At 34.8% G+C, this 15724-nt stretch overlaps 1 protein-coding gene across 4 annotated transcripts in view; it reads right to left on the reverse strand.

The window, feature by feature from the left end:
• Trpc5 (transient receptor potential cation channel subfamily C member 5) overlaps positions 1-15724 on the reverse strand; it is a 294090-nt gene that overhangs the window by 167132 nt on the left and 111234 nt on the right. For 3 of the 4 annotated variants that reach the window (XM_071606796.1, XM_071606797.1, XM_071606794.1), the window contains exon 3: positions 4342-4481. The exons of the other annotated variant lie outside the window; for it this stretch is intronic. The gene's annotated coding sequence lies outside the window, so the exon portion shown is untranslated. The remainder of the gene's footprint in view (positions 1-4341; positions 4482-15724) is intronic. 4 annotated transcript variants of the gene reach the window in all.

Below are 15724 nucleotides of genomic sequence, written 5' to 3' on the forward strand. Positions count from 1 at the left end.
TTTAAAGAAATAATGGCTCTAAACTACCAATATTTGATGAAATAGTTAAATCCACACATCCAAGAAACTCAAAGATACTAACTGTATCTTTAAGAATAACTACTAAGAAAATAACTAAAAAGTAAACACAAAAGGAAATGAGAAGGGAATCAAAATTTTATACTATGAATTAAATGCAAAAAAGGCAGTAATGAAGGAAATGGGGAACAAAGCATGTATAAAATATACAGAAAACAAATATCAAAATAGCAGAAGTCCAACAATTACTATTTGAAGTATGTGAAAGAGGGAAATGAGAGATAAATATATCATGTTTGGATATATTGGTGTTTGAAGGTTTTGTTGGATCAACAGGAGAAATCTAGACAGTATATGGAGCTGAGCATTGAGAGCTGGAGATACAGAATTGGGAGTCATCTATATTGATTCAAGGTTCCCAACCCTGACTGCACAGTAGAACCACCAGAGGAGCTTTCAAAAAATAGCCATATCTGGGTCACCCATCCTTCTTATAATGACATTTTACAATAGCGCCCCAAGTGAATCTAATGTGCATCAAAAACAGAGTACCACAATTATAAATTGTAATTGGAGCTATTAGGAATAGATGTGGTTATCAGAGAGGATGCAAAGAGATTATGGGTACTAGAGAGAAATTTTCTACTTAGGATGGAGAAGGATCTAGATCTCTACTGTCGGGTACATTAGCCACTAGCCATATGTGGCTATTTAAGTTTAAGTGAATTAAAATAAAATAAAATGAGTTCCTTAGTTGCACCAGCCACATTTTAAACATTTAATAACCACATGTGGCTCATGGCTAGCATGTTGGATAGTATAGATGTAGAACATTTTATCACTGTAGAAAGTTCTGTTGGACAGTGCTGGATGGCTGGATGATATCTCTAAAATATCTATAATACAGGTGACTCTTCCAATTATATGGAAAAAGTTTGTAATATCTATGCTTAAATTTGGACACTTCATTTGCATAATGTATTTTTATGACAATTGACGTGTAGTGATTTTATTGTTCAAGCTCTTCTACTCTCTAATGTCCAGGGGAGTTCTGTAGAACCACTGGCAGATGAATTAGATCAATACTTTTTATTTTCACTAGGGTGAAGACATGAGTGAAAAACCTATATTTTCTTCTTTTAAGTCACTTAACTGCACAGGAGCGTTTAAATCCATTGATCAATATTCAATATCACTTTGCATTATGTTACTTGAAGTAGTCAAGGGAAAGGCAGAATGAAATGACACTGATTATAGCAAATAATAGGCAGTGTAATTGGTTAAAAGTCCTGTATCTGACTATTAGTCTGAGAGTGGCTTTCAACCAAGTTCTCACAGGTCATGAGAAATGAGTGTCCTTTGGAATCCACAGGAGCTTCTTGGCAAAACCACTGTAAGTGGGGCAGAGGAACTCCTTGTGTAAAAAAATTGTGATAACAATTAGGAAATGCGGTGAAGGGTACATGAGATTCTTCTTTGTACTACTTTTTGCAACATTTTTATGTCTATGAAATTATTTCAAAATAAGAGTTACAAAAATTTCTTAAACCATGAAATCATGAATACATTCTCATAAAAATAAGATCATCTGGTTTAAATTACATCATTCCATTCTCCCCTATCCATGAATTCTTTATAACTTTTTAAAAAAGCTTAATTGGTGAATTATAGTTATACATAAAGATGAAATTCATTGTGATATGTTAATACATGCACATGATACACTTTGGTTGATTTCATTCTGCTATTCTTCCCCTTTTTGTCTCTCCTCATTTCACTGTTCTCCCTTCTGTTTTCATGAGGTCCCCCTTTTAAGAATTCATTATTTCTCTCTAGCTTCCACGTATAAGAGAAAACATTTGATCCTTGACTTTCTGCATCTGGCCCATTCTTAAATGATTCGATACATATATTCCTATCAGTTTTCTTCACTTAATTTTTGTAGGAATTTCCCACATATAATTATCCATACAACACTCTTTGCGTTTCTCACCACAAATTTCCCTTTTGGGGGAAATGGCTCTGAGGTGAAATTGAGACAATATACCTCATATTAATATATGCTAACATATCATGTTAAATGGCCACATGATATTTCATTAGATCAGGTCAGGTCAGGTCAGGTCAGGTATGCTATAATACTGTGTCTAGCTAGTCTCCAGTTTGGAGATATTTAAGGTTTTCTTCCATTTATTTACATTACTGTATGTGAGCCTGCAATGGAAATTTTGTACATAAAGATCTTTACATACATTCATGGTTATTCACCCAATATAGTTTGCCAGAAGTCATATTACTGGGTCAAAACTCAGGAGTGTTTTTAAAGCTCTCAATGCATAACAAATAATGAAGAGATCAGTGTCCTGAGTGTGCCTGGCATTAAATTAATTTACTTCAAGTGGCTTTCTAAGGGGAAAGAACATCAGAAATCCCAGGAAACAGAAGTGAACCTCAGTTTTTCTCATGTGCAATGTATGATCAATGATTCAAAGTTCCTTCTTTCTTATATATCCTAAGATTCTCTGCTTCTGTAAGAAATGGAAAAAATGTCCTAAGCATGTTTGTTCAAGTCTGTAATTCCCACCAACTCAGGAGGCTGAGGCAGAGGGGTCAAAAGTTTGAGGCCTGCTTTACCAAGTTAGTGAGACTCTGCCTCAATAAAAAATAAATAAGGCTGGGGACTTATCTTTGTGGTAAAATGCCCCAGGATTTAATCCCCAGTAAAAAAAAATGGAAAATGTATCAAGGGTGAAGTACATTTAAGATTTTCCAATCAATGTTATTTTCATCTTGTGAAGAAGAAAGATTGGGGAACACTTCAACCAGTGGCCTGCCATTTTCTTTAGTAATAGAGAATCATCAAGGGCTATAGGAAAATTTGCTCATCCCTCTGTTACTTTGTATAAATAGCTTTGTTAAATAGCAATTCTTACCTGTTCATTTGTTCAATTTCGAAAAAATAAAAAAGCAAGGACAAGATCAGTGCCTTGAGTGTATCTGACACTAAATTCTTCTTCTTCTTCCTTTTTTTTTTTTTTTTGCAGTATGGGGATTAAACCCAGAGTTCTTTACCACTGAGCTACAACCCATGGCCCTTTTATTTTATTTTGAGACAGGCTCTTGCTAAGTCACTGAGGCTGGCCTTGAACTTGCCATCCTCCTGCCTCAGCCTCCCATGTAGCTTGAATAACGGGCATAGGCTACTATACCCAGTCACTAAATTAAATTGTAAAGATCAAGAGTACCTAGAGTTATTGAGAGTGGAAATTAGGAAAGTATTTGGAAGAGATAGAATCTGAGCTGAAATTTAAGGCTGGGTAGGATTCAGATAGGCAGAGGTGGGAGCTGAGAGGATATTTCTCTTTCATGTGGGGTGGGGGTAGAAGTCAAGGGTGGGAATTGGGAAAGTCCAGGCAATATTTGAAAATGAAAGAATGTACGAAAAGGTAAACTGCATCCACTCACTTGGCAACATTGAAGATCTAGTTGAGAAGCTAGAACTTGATCTTATAGATACTGGGGACTTTCTATAGGTTCTTAGAGAAGACAAGATTAAGAAAGTTGTGTGTTATAAAGTGACTCCTATGGTTGTGCCAATGGTGAACTAGAGTAAGAAATAATGTGTTTTTTGTATTTTTAACCATAAATGAATGGAATCTCATGTAGAATGCTAATAGAAGGGAGAGAAGGAAAATTTTAAGAGTTATTTCAAGGGAAGAACAACAGGACTTGATAATGGGTATACCACAGGAGACGAGACACAGGGAGAACCTCAAGATGATATTCAAGTTTAAGCCTCAATGACTGGGGAAGTGATAGTGCTGTTTTCTGTATGACTGAGAAAGGCCATTCATTAGGCTGGTTACTAGAGCCCTAAAATTTTCAGGGTAAACTGAGTTTCTGTCAAAGAGGCTCTATTTCTTTGTGATTTCCATTATTATTTCAAAGATGCTTATTTTGCCTTTTTGGTCTTCATTTGGCAGTGGCTTTTAACGTTTTAACTTTGTTTCTTTGTCCCAGAAGGTTCTGCCAAGTAATGATCTTAAATGCTTAAATGCACTCAAGAAGTTCTGCTGAGTATTCCCTTATAATGCAATCACCTTCAATGTGATTGTTTTGTAACTTTCTCATTTTGCATATTGGGTTCTGTAAAACCAGGTCATCCTTGTTATTACCCAGAGAATTGTACTTTTTGTACAAGGTCACATTTCAAATCTGCTTAATTTTCTACTGTTTTGCCTTCCCCAACATATAACATTTGTACTTGAAATGTTACATCAGCACAGCTTAAAAAAACTGAAAAATGAAAATAATGGTACATACCTCTATGTATAAAATGGTGCAATTAAAGAATAGTTTTCTGGGAATTAGCAGACTTGATTCTAGTCTCAACTCTGCCACTAATTCAAAGCATGAAATCAAGCAAGACACATTATCTCTTCTTTATGTCTTCATTTCCTTTTCTGTAAATTAAGGGGATAAGCAAAGGTGATTTCTAAAATCAATGTCAGAACCCAAGTCAACTATTTTTTTTAACATTATAAATGTTTGCAAAGTATTAGCAACATTTATAGTACTTAGAGACCATTGAATTAGGTACAGCACCACATGAGGGACACTTTTATCAGCTATTTGTTTACTACAAGGAGACAAACAGGATGAATCAGCCTAAAAGACATGAAGTTTGAGGCTCAGTTCTCAGTTTTTATAGGTGATAATCCAGAAAGAATCTCCATTTTCTTTCACTCTGAGGTCAGTCTGACATTATAACTCTGTACTCCAAAGGTAGAACAGAACAAGATCCAAAGATGGGGTTGCTCTGACTCTCTGAGTTCTGTGATTGTAGCCTCTTGAGTGCTGATTTCCAGAAATAGCAATCATTCTGCTCAGAGCCATCTTAATGAATCACTGTGATCTTTGTGATTTTCATCATAAGGGGAACCAGCTCACGATCTTTCTTCTAATAGAGACTGTGATGAATATGTTCTTCAAAGAGACAATGTCCCTCCATTGTGTCAATTTCATGAATTAAGATTACACCCAGAGTACATCTATTGCCTATAATGATCCCCTGTGGCTCTGCCATTCATAACAACTTCAGTACTTCTCAAATGTGGATGGCAGATTACTTGGAATTCAGGATGCTCTTGTGGCTTCCCTGAAATATTCCCGCAGGCTTAATCCAAATTTTAAGCATTAGTTTCTCAATATGCACTGAATCCCCAATAAATGGAGGGGCATATGAACACATACAACAGCCTGCTCAACAGGCCTTTCACCTTCTGGCTCTTCCTCCTCCTCCTCTGATGTTTTTTTTCACAACTTCCTATCCCATCCACACCTTGTTCTCTGGATTAAATAGTGATGTAAACTGTGTTCCTTTTGGCTGCAAACTTTGGCTTGTTTTCACAGTTGTTTTTTTTTTTTTTTGCCTCCCATTCTCCCTTGGTTACAGTTGTCCTGTTTTGCATCTCCTGTCCTAACTGCCCCCGCCCCCACATTCCCTTCTGGGTAACTGGCCCTTCGAGGTGAGATTGGGATAGTATGTTTTATACCGTGGTATGGCTACAGGAAATTTTTACCAGTAGTTTGAAGTGTAAGTACAAATATACAACCATGAACAAAAGCAGGCCATGATGACACCAAAGATGTCTGCTAGCAGTCACAAAAGGATTAAGAGAAGTTTGTGACTAAAGAAACGGAAATAGATAAAATTCTTCCCATTAACTAAAATTGTCCATATAAATAAAACATGTCTTGCACAGATTGATTTTTCTGGCAGAACACCTTGATACTACCTGAATACCACCAGTGATTTGTGGAGCCATATTTTGACAATTTTCAGTGACTTGGTCCTTTTAAAAGTGTTATTTATTCATATAGTTAGTCATCTTGTACTACTTCTTATAATGCTTATAATGCTTATTATATTGTGTAAATTGTTTAAGTTTTATAAGTAAGTTTTGTAATATACTGTGTAATGTGGGGCTTTTATTTATCATCAAATTTCCTTTAATACTACTATCTTGGGATTTTATGCCTATCATTAGAAAGATTCCTCTTGATCATTATTTCTCCCAGATAAAATGTGACTGTGGAGTCAGAAGGCTTTTAAGTTGTCTTAGTTTAATGGTTCCTGATACTTATTTAGAGTTTTATGGTTATAAATTTCTTTTACATACATTGTCTCATTCAATGTATCTCATTCACTTTTTCCTTGCCTACCTCCCAGAATGATTATTTACCTTTTAAAAATAGGTGACTATTTTTAGCATCACGGAAATCAATAATTTACTGAGAGAGTTAAATACTAGTAAGTGACAGAATCAGGATTATAACCCAAGTTTTCTGATTCCACACTCTAGGCCTTTTCACTTGTTTTTCCCCCCACAAGTATAAAATGGAAATATGAAGGAATAGTCTATGAAATACAGTATTCAAAGCAAAAGCCTTTGTGTAAATTACCCCTCTTGCCTTCTTATGGCTCTACTTTATGTTGTATTTGAAGACAGAGCCACCATGTTCCATCTAAGTTCCAGAGAGAATTCTGCATTTAGGGCCTTTTACCAGGTTGTATGCATGCTTACAATTTTTTTAAGTGATAGAGACCTTCCCCACTTTAGGTATTTTCATATCTTGGAAAAATCCAGAAATATGAAAAGCTATTATTTATATTCAAAAGCTGTGCAGATGGGGGCAAGTCAATTCCACCTGTTTCTTTCTAGAATGATACAATCTAAATTACTAGCCTTCACCCAGTAAGAATTTACCCCAGTTTGGGATGAGGAGGAAATGAGGAGACCTTATTAGGTGATTAGGGGATGTTTTATGTATGGTTATAACAAGGGTGAGCAGTTTTCTGTCCCCCAAAACCAATGTAAGTGACTGGGAATTGGTATTGCCTGCTTGGCAGATGGGGCTAACAGCTTCTAACAGAAACTGGTAATCAAGATTACAAGGGCTGCATTTGGCTCTTAGCACTCTCCTTCCTCAAAGGTATTTAAAAGGTTGTATGTGTTCTACATATTCATTAATGGGCTATGATTCATCACCTATTTATAATTTCATTTTGAAATTCTAAGCAAAATATTATTTGGAACTCAAGTCAAAAATGTCAATTTCATCACAATCCTAGTTTTCTTTAGCAAATTCTTCTTCCTATTTTTTTTTTGGTTCCTCATTATAGTTTTCCTTTTTTTACACAAACTGCTGAATATTCCTAGCTTTTTATGTTTGGCATGGGTACTGTTGTAAAGGTATTTTGAATTTATGCAGTTTATGGATGGACTTGCTATCATTTTCTTTGAATTTCTTTTACTAATATAAGAATGTTTTTAAGGAGATGGGTAAGACAGAATGGCTAGTAGCTCAAATGACCTGCTAGTGGATAATCAGGCCAAAATAGAAGGCACCAATTATTTTCATAGTATTTAAAAACCGATTCCTATATGTGAATACACATTAGCTGACTTTCTGAAACACAATGAAAAGGCACTTTTTAATTTGAGTAGTTCTTCTTTCCCTTTTTAAAGTTTTCTCTTACATCTGCCACCACTGCGTTTGCCAAGCACAGAGCCTGTGGGCCAATGACACAGGGACTTGTTCTTTCTTATCTATTTAATATCCATAAAGGTGTTAGCTGAGTAAAAGGCTGAAAATATTACTGTGCACAGGAAATATCTTGCCATTTTAAAAGGTGATTCCTAGAAATAAAAAAAAAAAAAAGACTTCAAGTCCACAGTAAAGAATTTTAATGGCAAAATTTGAGTGTAGTGTTTTTTCTTTTTTTTCCTGGAGAGAAAATGGTGGCCAAATATTTGCTTTGTGCTTTTGTCAGAGCCCCCCCCCCCATTTTTGTCAATGCCCTTGGTGAGCAGGGAGCGTGCGCGTACTTCCTTAGGTAGATTAATTTTGGTCCTTGCATACTGATTTATAGTGACACTTCCACAGTAATTCTAATTGATACGCACAGAGGCAGTGATATGATACAGATGGTTAAGAATCTGTTAAATTTTCAGAACATTCTAAGCTGATCTTTCAAATGTAGCTACTATTAAAAATCAAATTACATCACTTTGAATTAAATAAATTATGTTAAAAACCAACTAACCTCTAAAACATTCCTTCCTAGTTATTTTACTATATTTTACTGTAATCTACACTCTTGAAGTTATTTTATCTATTCTATTCTCTGTAGTAGAAATGTTGTAAATTTTGGTAGCTTAAAATTGGCCATGGTGGGAGTACTTACAGCATGCAAATTGGCAAATGCTCTAAATCTGGGTTAGGTTTAGTGTTCTGTGGATGGTATAACCTTAAAGAAGTAATGGAGATAGTAGAGGATAGGAAAGGCAGCAGAATACAACAGACACTAGTATGGCAATATGTAAATCAATGGATGTGTAACTGATGTGATTCTGCAATCTGTATATGGGGTAAAAATGGGAGTTCATAACCTGCTTGAATCAAAGTGTGAAATATGATATATCAAGAACTATGTAATGTTTTGAACAACCAACAATAAAAAATTTAAAAAAAGAAGTAATGGAGAAAATGTTAATAATGCAGATTTAATTTAAAACATGTGTGATGGAGAACACTTATGCCTGTGGCCAAAATGGACTGACAAGAACTATGTTTAACCTTCTACTTGAAACAACCAAAAAAAAAAAAAAAACGAGATAAAACAGAATATGATGATTTTTCAGAACACTGTACATCAATCAATGAAGAATAGTCATTTTTGAGAAGTGAAAAAAACAGTGAGGAGAACACTATGATTGTCCAAGTTTCCTACTTCAGAAAGGTTCCAGGCCATGGTTCAGGGAGAGAAACTGAGGCCGATTCTAGTATACTTGCTGCCATGAGCAGATAGAGCTAAGAAAGAAACCGAGGCAACTAGAGATCACAGGACATATTAATGGAAAGAAAATTGCATAGAAAGAGAACCCAAAATAACTGCATATGGTTCCCCATAGGTATTAAGAAGAACACTAATCAGTACACTTACATGAGGAGACAACCTGAAGACTGGATGGAACCTTACTTGTTGCTCACACAGAACAAGGATCAGATCCTTTTGTTGCTGGATGGATGGGAAACTTTAATAAATTATGGAACATTGAATAGATGGGTCTTGTTTTAGTAGTGGGAAAGATTAGCATTAGAATAAACAAGTATCTGGTTCCATTTAACAAATCTTAAGCACATCAAGCCTGGAAAGCATAATTTTGTTTCCAAATATCTTATCAGTAGCTCCTCAAAATATGAAGAATATTTATAAGACTGTGAAAACACTCAGCATGGGGGAATCATTTCTTGTGTAAGGGCATAAGGACCCCTCCCCACAGTCTGATCCTTCATAAAGGCAATGAAAATGCTGGCAAAAATTGTTAAAAGTGACTTTTCTGGAATTCTGGAAATTAACCAAATGGTTGCAACAATCTAAAAAGCATTTAAGCAAGAAAAACAGTTAAATCTTGATAGGAAAAGGAAGTATTGTGACATTTTTACTTTCCCTAGTCCCATATCTACTCTTCAGCTTCATGGTCGCTTTGAAAAACTGTAACCTTAGAAATACAATAACTAAAATGTTCAGCATCCTTGTAGCCACTGGAAAGGACAGAATGGGTTTGGACCTACCCAAAGACCTACACCAGACTGTTACTGACCTATCTGGCAAATCTCTGGGAAAGCTGCATTTTCACCTAAATCCAGAGCTTTGCCAGTGAGGGAAAGCTGTCTATTTAAAGAAGTGTCTATTAAAAAAATGGCAATTGTCTAACACTATGGTTTTCTGAGGCAATAATGCTAGTTGGGGAAAAGAGGATGACAAACTTAAAAAGGAAAATATAGGAATGAAATGTCCACAGGGGAATTTGAAGAGTTCTGAAGTTTTCTTGGGACTCTAGAAGGTGATGCATACATGTGTAGCTGCATGTTTGCTCAGAAAAGACCTGAGAAGGCCTAATTGCTCATATTAAGACTGAACTTGATGCTCTGACACAGCAGGAAGACTGAAACAGAATTGTTTACTGTCTGCCACAGCCCTGAGGCTTGCCCCAATGCACACTTAGAGCCCCTCAGTAAAAGGTACAAAAATTATTAGGTCAAGACATTTAAAGAAATATTTCTCCAATCATTGACCATGAGTCTAAATGATCAGAGACTTTAGTGGCTACACATGACAAAAAATGCAGATTTTATATAATTAGTCTGAAAAATTCACCAAATAAATAAATAGTAGCAACACAAAACAAAAACAACAACAAAGGGCAATAATGAAATTTGAGGCCTATAGTTTTCTCTTTTATGCTCATGAAGAAGAAATAAAGAATTTTTGGACTACAAAATCAGAAACATTTCATGGCTATACTGATGATTTTACCGATACAATACCAAAAATTTATAAAAGAAAAGTTGATAAGCTGATTTTGTTAAAATTAAAATCTGCTCTGTGAAAGACATCAAGAAGTCAGTAAGACCATTTATGCACTAGGAGAAAACATTTGCAAAAGATACAACACATAAAGGCTATTATCCAAAATATACAAATAACTCTTAAAACTCAATAAAAAAACAACCAAAATCCAAAATGAGGATAATCACATATGCCTGTCATCAACTGACATTTTTTAAAAGAGTGATGAGACCTTTCAGTTGGGATAAAAGAGTGTTTTCAATAAATGGTGCTGGGATAACTGGATAGCTACGTGCAAAAGTACAAAAGTAAATGCAAAATTAGTCAAAGACCTAAATGTAAGAGTTAAAACCATGAAATTCTTGGAATAATAGATGGGGGTAAATCTATGTGGCCTTGAATTTATCAAAGGATTGTTGTACAGATACCAGAAGTAAAAATAGATTAAATTGGATTTTTTAAAAATAAAAAGCTTTTGTGCTTCAAATGATACTTCCAAGAAAGTGAAAAGATAACTTACAGAATGGGAGAAAACATTTTCAAATCATACAACGGATAAAAGGATTGGTATTTAGAAGATATAGAACTCTTACAATTCAATAATAAAAAGACAAATAACTCAATTCAAAATGGGCAAAGGGTTTGAATATACATTTCTCCAAAGAAGATATACAAATGGCCAATAAGCACATGAAAAGATGTTCAGCATCATTAGTCTTCAGGCAAATGCAAATCAAAACAAAGAGAAGCCACTTCATACCCACTAGAATGGCTGTAATTAAAAACTTAGAAAATAGCAAGTATTAATGAGGATGTGGAGAAATCTGAACACTCATACACTGTGTTGGCGATGTAAAATGGAGCATTCACTTTGGTAACAATCTAATAGTGCCTCAAGGGGTTAAAAATAGAACTACTTGCCGGGCATGGTGGAGCATGCCTGTAATCTCAGTAGCTCTGGAGAATGAAGCAGGAGGATTGTGAGTTCAAAGACAGCCTCAGCAACTTAGCGAGGCCCTAAGCAACTCAGCAACTCTGTCTCTAAATAAAATATATAAAAAAGGGCTGGAGATGTGGCTCCATGGTTAAGCATCCCTGGGTTTAATCCTTGGAGATATATATATATATATATATATATATATATATATATATATATATATATATATATATATAAAATATGATCCAGCAATTTCACACCTAGTATATACCCAAAAGAAATGAAAACATGGGTCTATGCAAAAACTTCCACACAATGTTCATATCATTATTCATCATACTTAACAGCTAGAAATGACCCAAGAAAATGTGGTAGGTATATCTGTACTATGAAATATCAATTGGCCATAAAAGTAATAATGCATAGATAGATAAATGCACCAGCATGGGTGAAACATTATTCTAAGTCAGAAAATCTAGTCACCAAAGACCATATAGTATGTGATTTCATTTTTTGAAATGTTCAGAATAGGCAAATCGATAGAGATAGAATGTAGATTTTTTTTTTTTTTTTTTTGCTTAAGGACAAAGGAGATGGGGTGCTGGCAATAGCTCAATGTTATAAGGGTACTTTTTGAGTTGGAACACTTGTTCTAAAATTTGTTGTACTTATTGTTGTACATATCTGTGAAAATAATAAAGGACAAGAATTGCACACTTTAATTGGGCAGTTTGTATGCATGTTATATATGAATTGGACCTCAATTGAACCTCAAAATATAAGTTAAATGGAGAATTAAAATATTAAAAAGGTTGAAATTGAACTTTTGGCGGTGAGAAGTACAATCTCTGAAGTACGGAATATACCATGGGAGATTAATGACTATCAGACAATAAAGAATAAATGAGTCATAGAGAAATAAAAGAAAAAATGCATACCAGTAAGCATAGGCACGGCTTCATGGGAGACATTGTATGTATAATTCCCCATAGCAGAAGAGAAAAAAAGGAGGTGACAATGAGTATTTGAAAAATAATGGCTGAAATGCTTTTCAAATCTGATGAAAAATATATACCTACAGATCCAGGAACCCTAAGTATAATATAGATGAAGGGAACTACTACAAGGCACAACAGGATCAAATTGCTCAAAATTATTGTTAAAGACAAAATTTCAAAAGCAGTCAGAGGGAAAAAATGTGTTAAGTTCAGAGGAACAGGAGTAAATTTATACTGGATTTCTCCTCAGAAGTAATGCAATAATAAGGAAGTGAGGCAACATCTTTAAATACTGAACGAAAAAAGACATTGACCTAGAAAATCATATATTCAGAAAACTATCTTCCAAAAATGCAGATGAAATTAAGAATTTTCTGAATTGACACTGAGATTCCATCTCACTACAGTCAGAATGGCAATTATCAAGAATACAAGTAACAATAAATGTTGGCAAGGACGTGGGGAAAAAGGTTCATTCATACATTGCTGGTGAGACTGCAAATTGGTGAAACAACTATGGAAAGCAGTTTGGAGATTCTTCAGAAAGTTTGGACTGCATCCACCATTTGACCCAGGTTTCCCACTCGTTGGTTTATACCCAAAAGACTTAAAATCAGCATACAACAGTGACACAGCCACATCAATGTTTATAGCAGCTCAATTCATAATAGCCAAGCTAGGAAAACCATGTAGGTGCCCTTCTACAGATGAATGGATAAAGAAAATGTGGTATATAAATGTGGAAATACACTCAACTTTAAAGAAAAATGAAATTATGGCATTTGCCAGTAAATGGATGGAACTAGAGAATATTGTGCTAAATGAAATAAACCAATCTCAAAAAACCAAAGGCCGAATGTTCTGATATGTGGATGTGAACCCATAACAAGGGAGGGTAAGGGGGGAAGTGTGGAAGTTCATTGGATTGGACAAAGTGGAATGAAGGGAAAGGAGGGAGAGGGGAATAGGAAAGACAGTAGAATTAATTGGACATAACTTTCTTATGCTTATATATGAATGCATGACCAGTGTAACTCCACATCATGTTCAACCACAAGAATGGGATCAAATTATGATGGGTTGCACCTCATGTATGTATAATATGTCAAAATACACCCTACTGTCATGTGTATCTAAAAATGATTAAAAAAGAATTTTCTGGATTGAAAATCTGAAAGATTCCATGAACAGCATACCCACAATATGAGAAATATTAAATGAAATCCTTCAGGCCAAAGAAAATATAAGATAGGAATATGAACCTACACAAAGGAATGATGAAGACTAAAATGGAAAACTATAATATATAAACATTTTTTCCACAGTAGTGGGGATTGAACCCACAACCTCATACATGACTAGGAAAGGACTCTACCACTGAGCTCTAACCCCAGCCCTTTTGAATTTACTTTGAGACAAGATCTTACTAAGTGGCCCAGGCTGGCCTTGAACTTGGTGATCTTCCTGCCTCAACTTCATGATAACTGGAATTATAAGCATACACTGCTGCACCTGGCTATAGAATTATTTTTTTGCCCATTTAAGCATCTTTAAATGTAATGGGTTGTTTAAGAAAAAAAACTTTTACAAATGTATTTTAGTGATATATCATATAAAAGTAAACCCTTTGACACTTATAATACAAAGACAGGGACTGGAAAAATGGTGGTGTACTGTTCCTATATTGCATTTTAAGGGGTATAATTTCACTTTATGTTAGACTGTGGTGAATTAAAAACATGTACTATGAGTCCAGAGGTAAAAACAGAAACGAAACAAATAATTAGAGATAATAAGGGAACAAAAGAGGTAAATCAGAATCATGGAAAAAATAATTCAAAAAGAAGCATAAAAAGGGAAAAGACAAGAAAGGACAGATGTGACAAGTTGAAAAAGTATTAAGCAGATAGATTAATGCTTATCTAAGGTGTAGGTGGCAAAGATTTTCTCCCATTCTGAAGGCTCTCTCTTCACATTCTTGATTGTTTCCTTTGATGAGAAGAAGATTTTTAGTTTGATTCCATCCCATTTATTGATTCTTGATTTTACTTCTTGTGCTTTAGGACTCTTGTTGAGGAATTTGGTTCCTAAGCTGACATAGTGGAAATCTGGGCTTACTTTTTCTTCTAGTAGGTCTCTGTCTAGTGCCTAATTCCTTGATCCACTTTGAGTTGTTTTGGGCATGGTGAGAGACAGGGGTCTAATTTCATTTTGTTACATATGGATTTCCAGTTTTCCCATCACCATTTGTTGAAGTGGGTATCTTTTCTCCAATGTATGTTTATAGCACCAGTGTCTAGTGTGAGATAACTGTATTTATGTGGGTTTGTTTCCGTGTCTTTTAATCTGTGCCATTGGTCTTTGTGTCTGTTTTGGTGCCAATACCATGCCATTTTTGTTCTTACAGCACTGTAGTATAATTCAGATATTGTGATGCCTCCTGTTTCACTTGTCTCACTGAGGATTGCTTTGGCTATTCTGGCCCTCTTATTTTTCCAAATGAATTTCATGACTTCTTTTTCTATTTCTTTGAAGAACATCATTGGAATTTTTTTTAAAAAAATGTTTTAGTTATAAATGACAGTAGAATGCATTTTGACCCAGCATGTATAAATGAAGTATAACTTCTCATTCTTTTTTTTTTTTTTTTTTGGTGCTGGGAGGCAGGGACTCTACCAATTGAGCAATTACCCCAGCCCTAACTTCTCATTCTTCTGGTCATATATGATGTAGAATCATACCAGTCATGTAATCATATATATACATCACTGGAATTTTAATAGGAATTGCATTTTTGATAGCATGACCAGTTTGACAATATTAATTCTGCCTATCCAAAAACATGGGAGATCTTTCCATCTTCTAAGGTCTTCTTCAATTTCTTTCTTTAAAGTTCTGTAGTTTTCATTGTAAAGGTCTTTCACCTCTTTTGTTAGTATGAATGCAAAATATTTTAATTTTTTGAGGCTATTGTGAATGGGATAGTTTTTCTAATTTCTCTTTCAGTTGATTTATCACTAATATATATGATTGATTTATGAGTGTTAATTTTATATCCTGCAACTTTGCTGAATTCATTTATGAATTTTTGGGTCTTGTAAATATAGATCATGTCATAGGCAAATAGGGGTCGTTTGAGTTCTTTTCCTATTCATATCCCTTTAATTTCTTTCTTCTGTGTAATTACTCTGACCAGGGTTTCCAGGATTATGCTGCAAATTTGTGCAAAAACTCTGAAAAGCAGCATGGAGATTCCTTAGAAAATGTGGAATGGAACCACCATTTGACCCAGTTATCCCACTTCTCAGCATATACCCAAAGGACTTAAAATTACTGTACTATAGTGATGTG

This window comes from Marmota flaviventris, chromosome X (genome assembly GCF_047511675.1).
Source record: "Marmota flaviventris isolate mMarFla1 chromosome X, mMarFla1.hap1, whole genome shotgun sequence".
Taxonomy (NCBI): domain Eukaryota; kingdom Metazoa; phylum Chordata; class Mammalia; order Rodentia; family Sciuridae; genus Marmota; species Marmota flaviventris.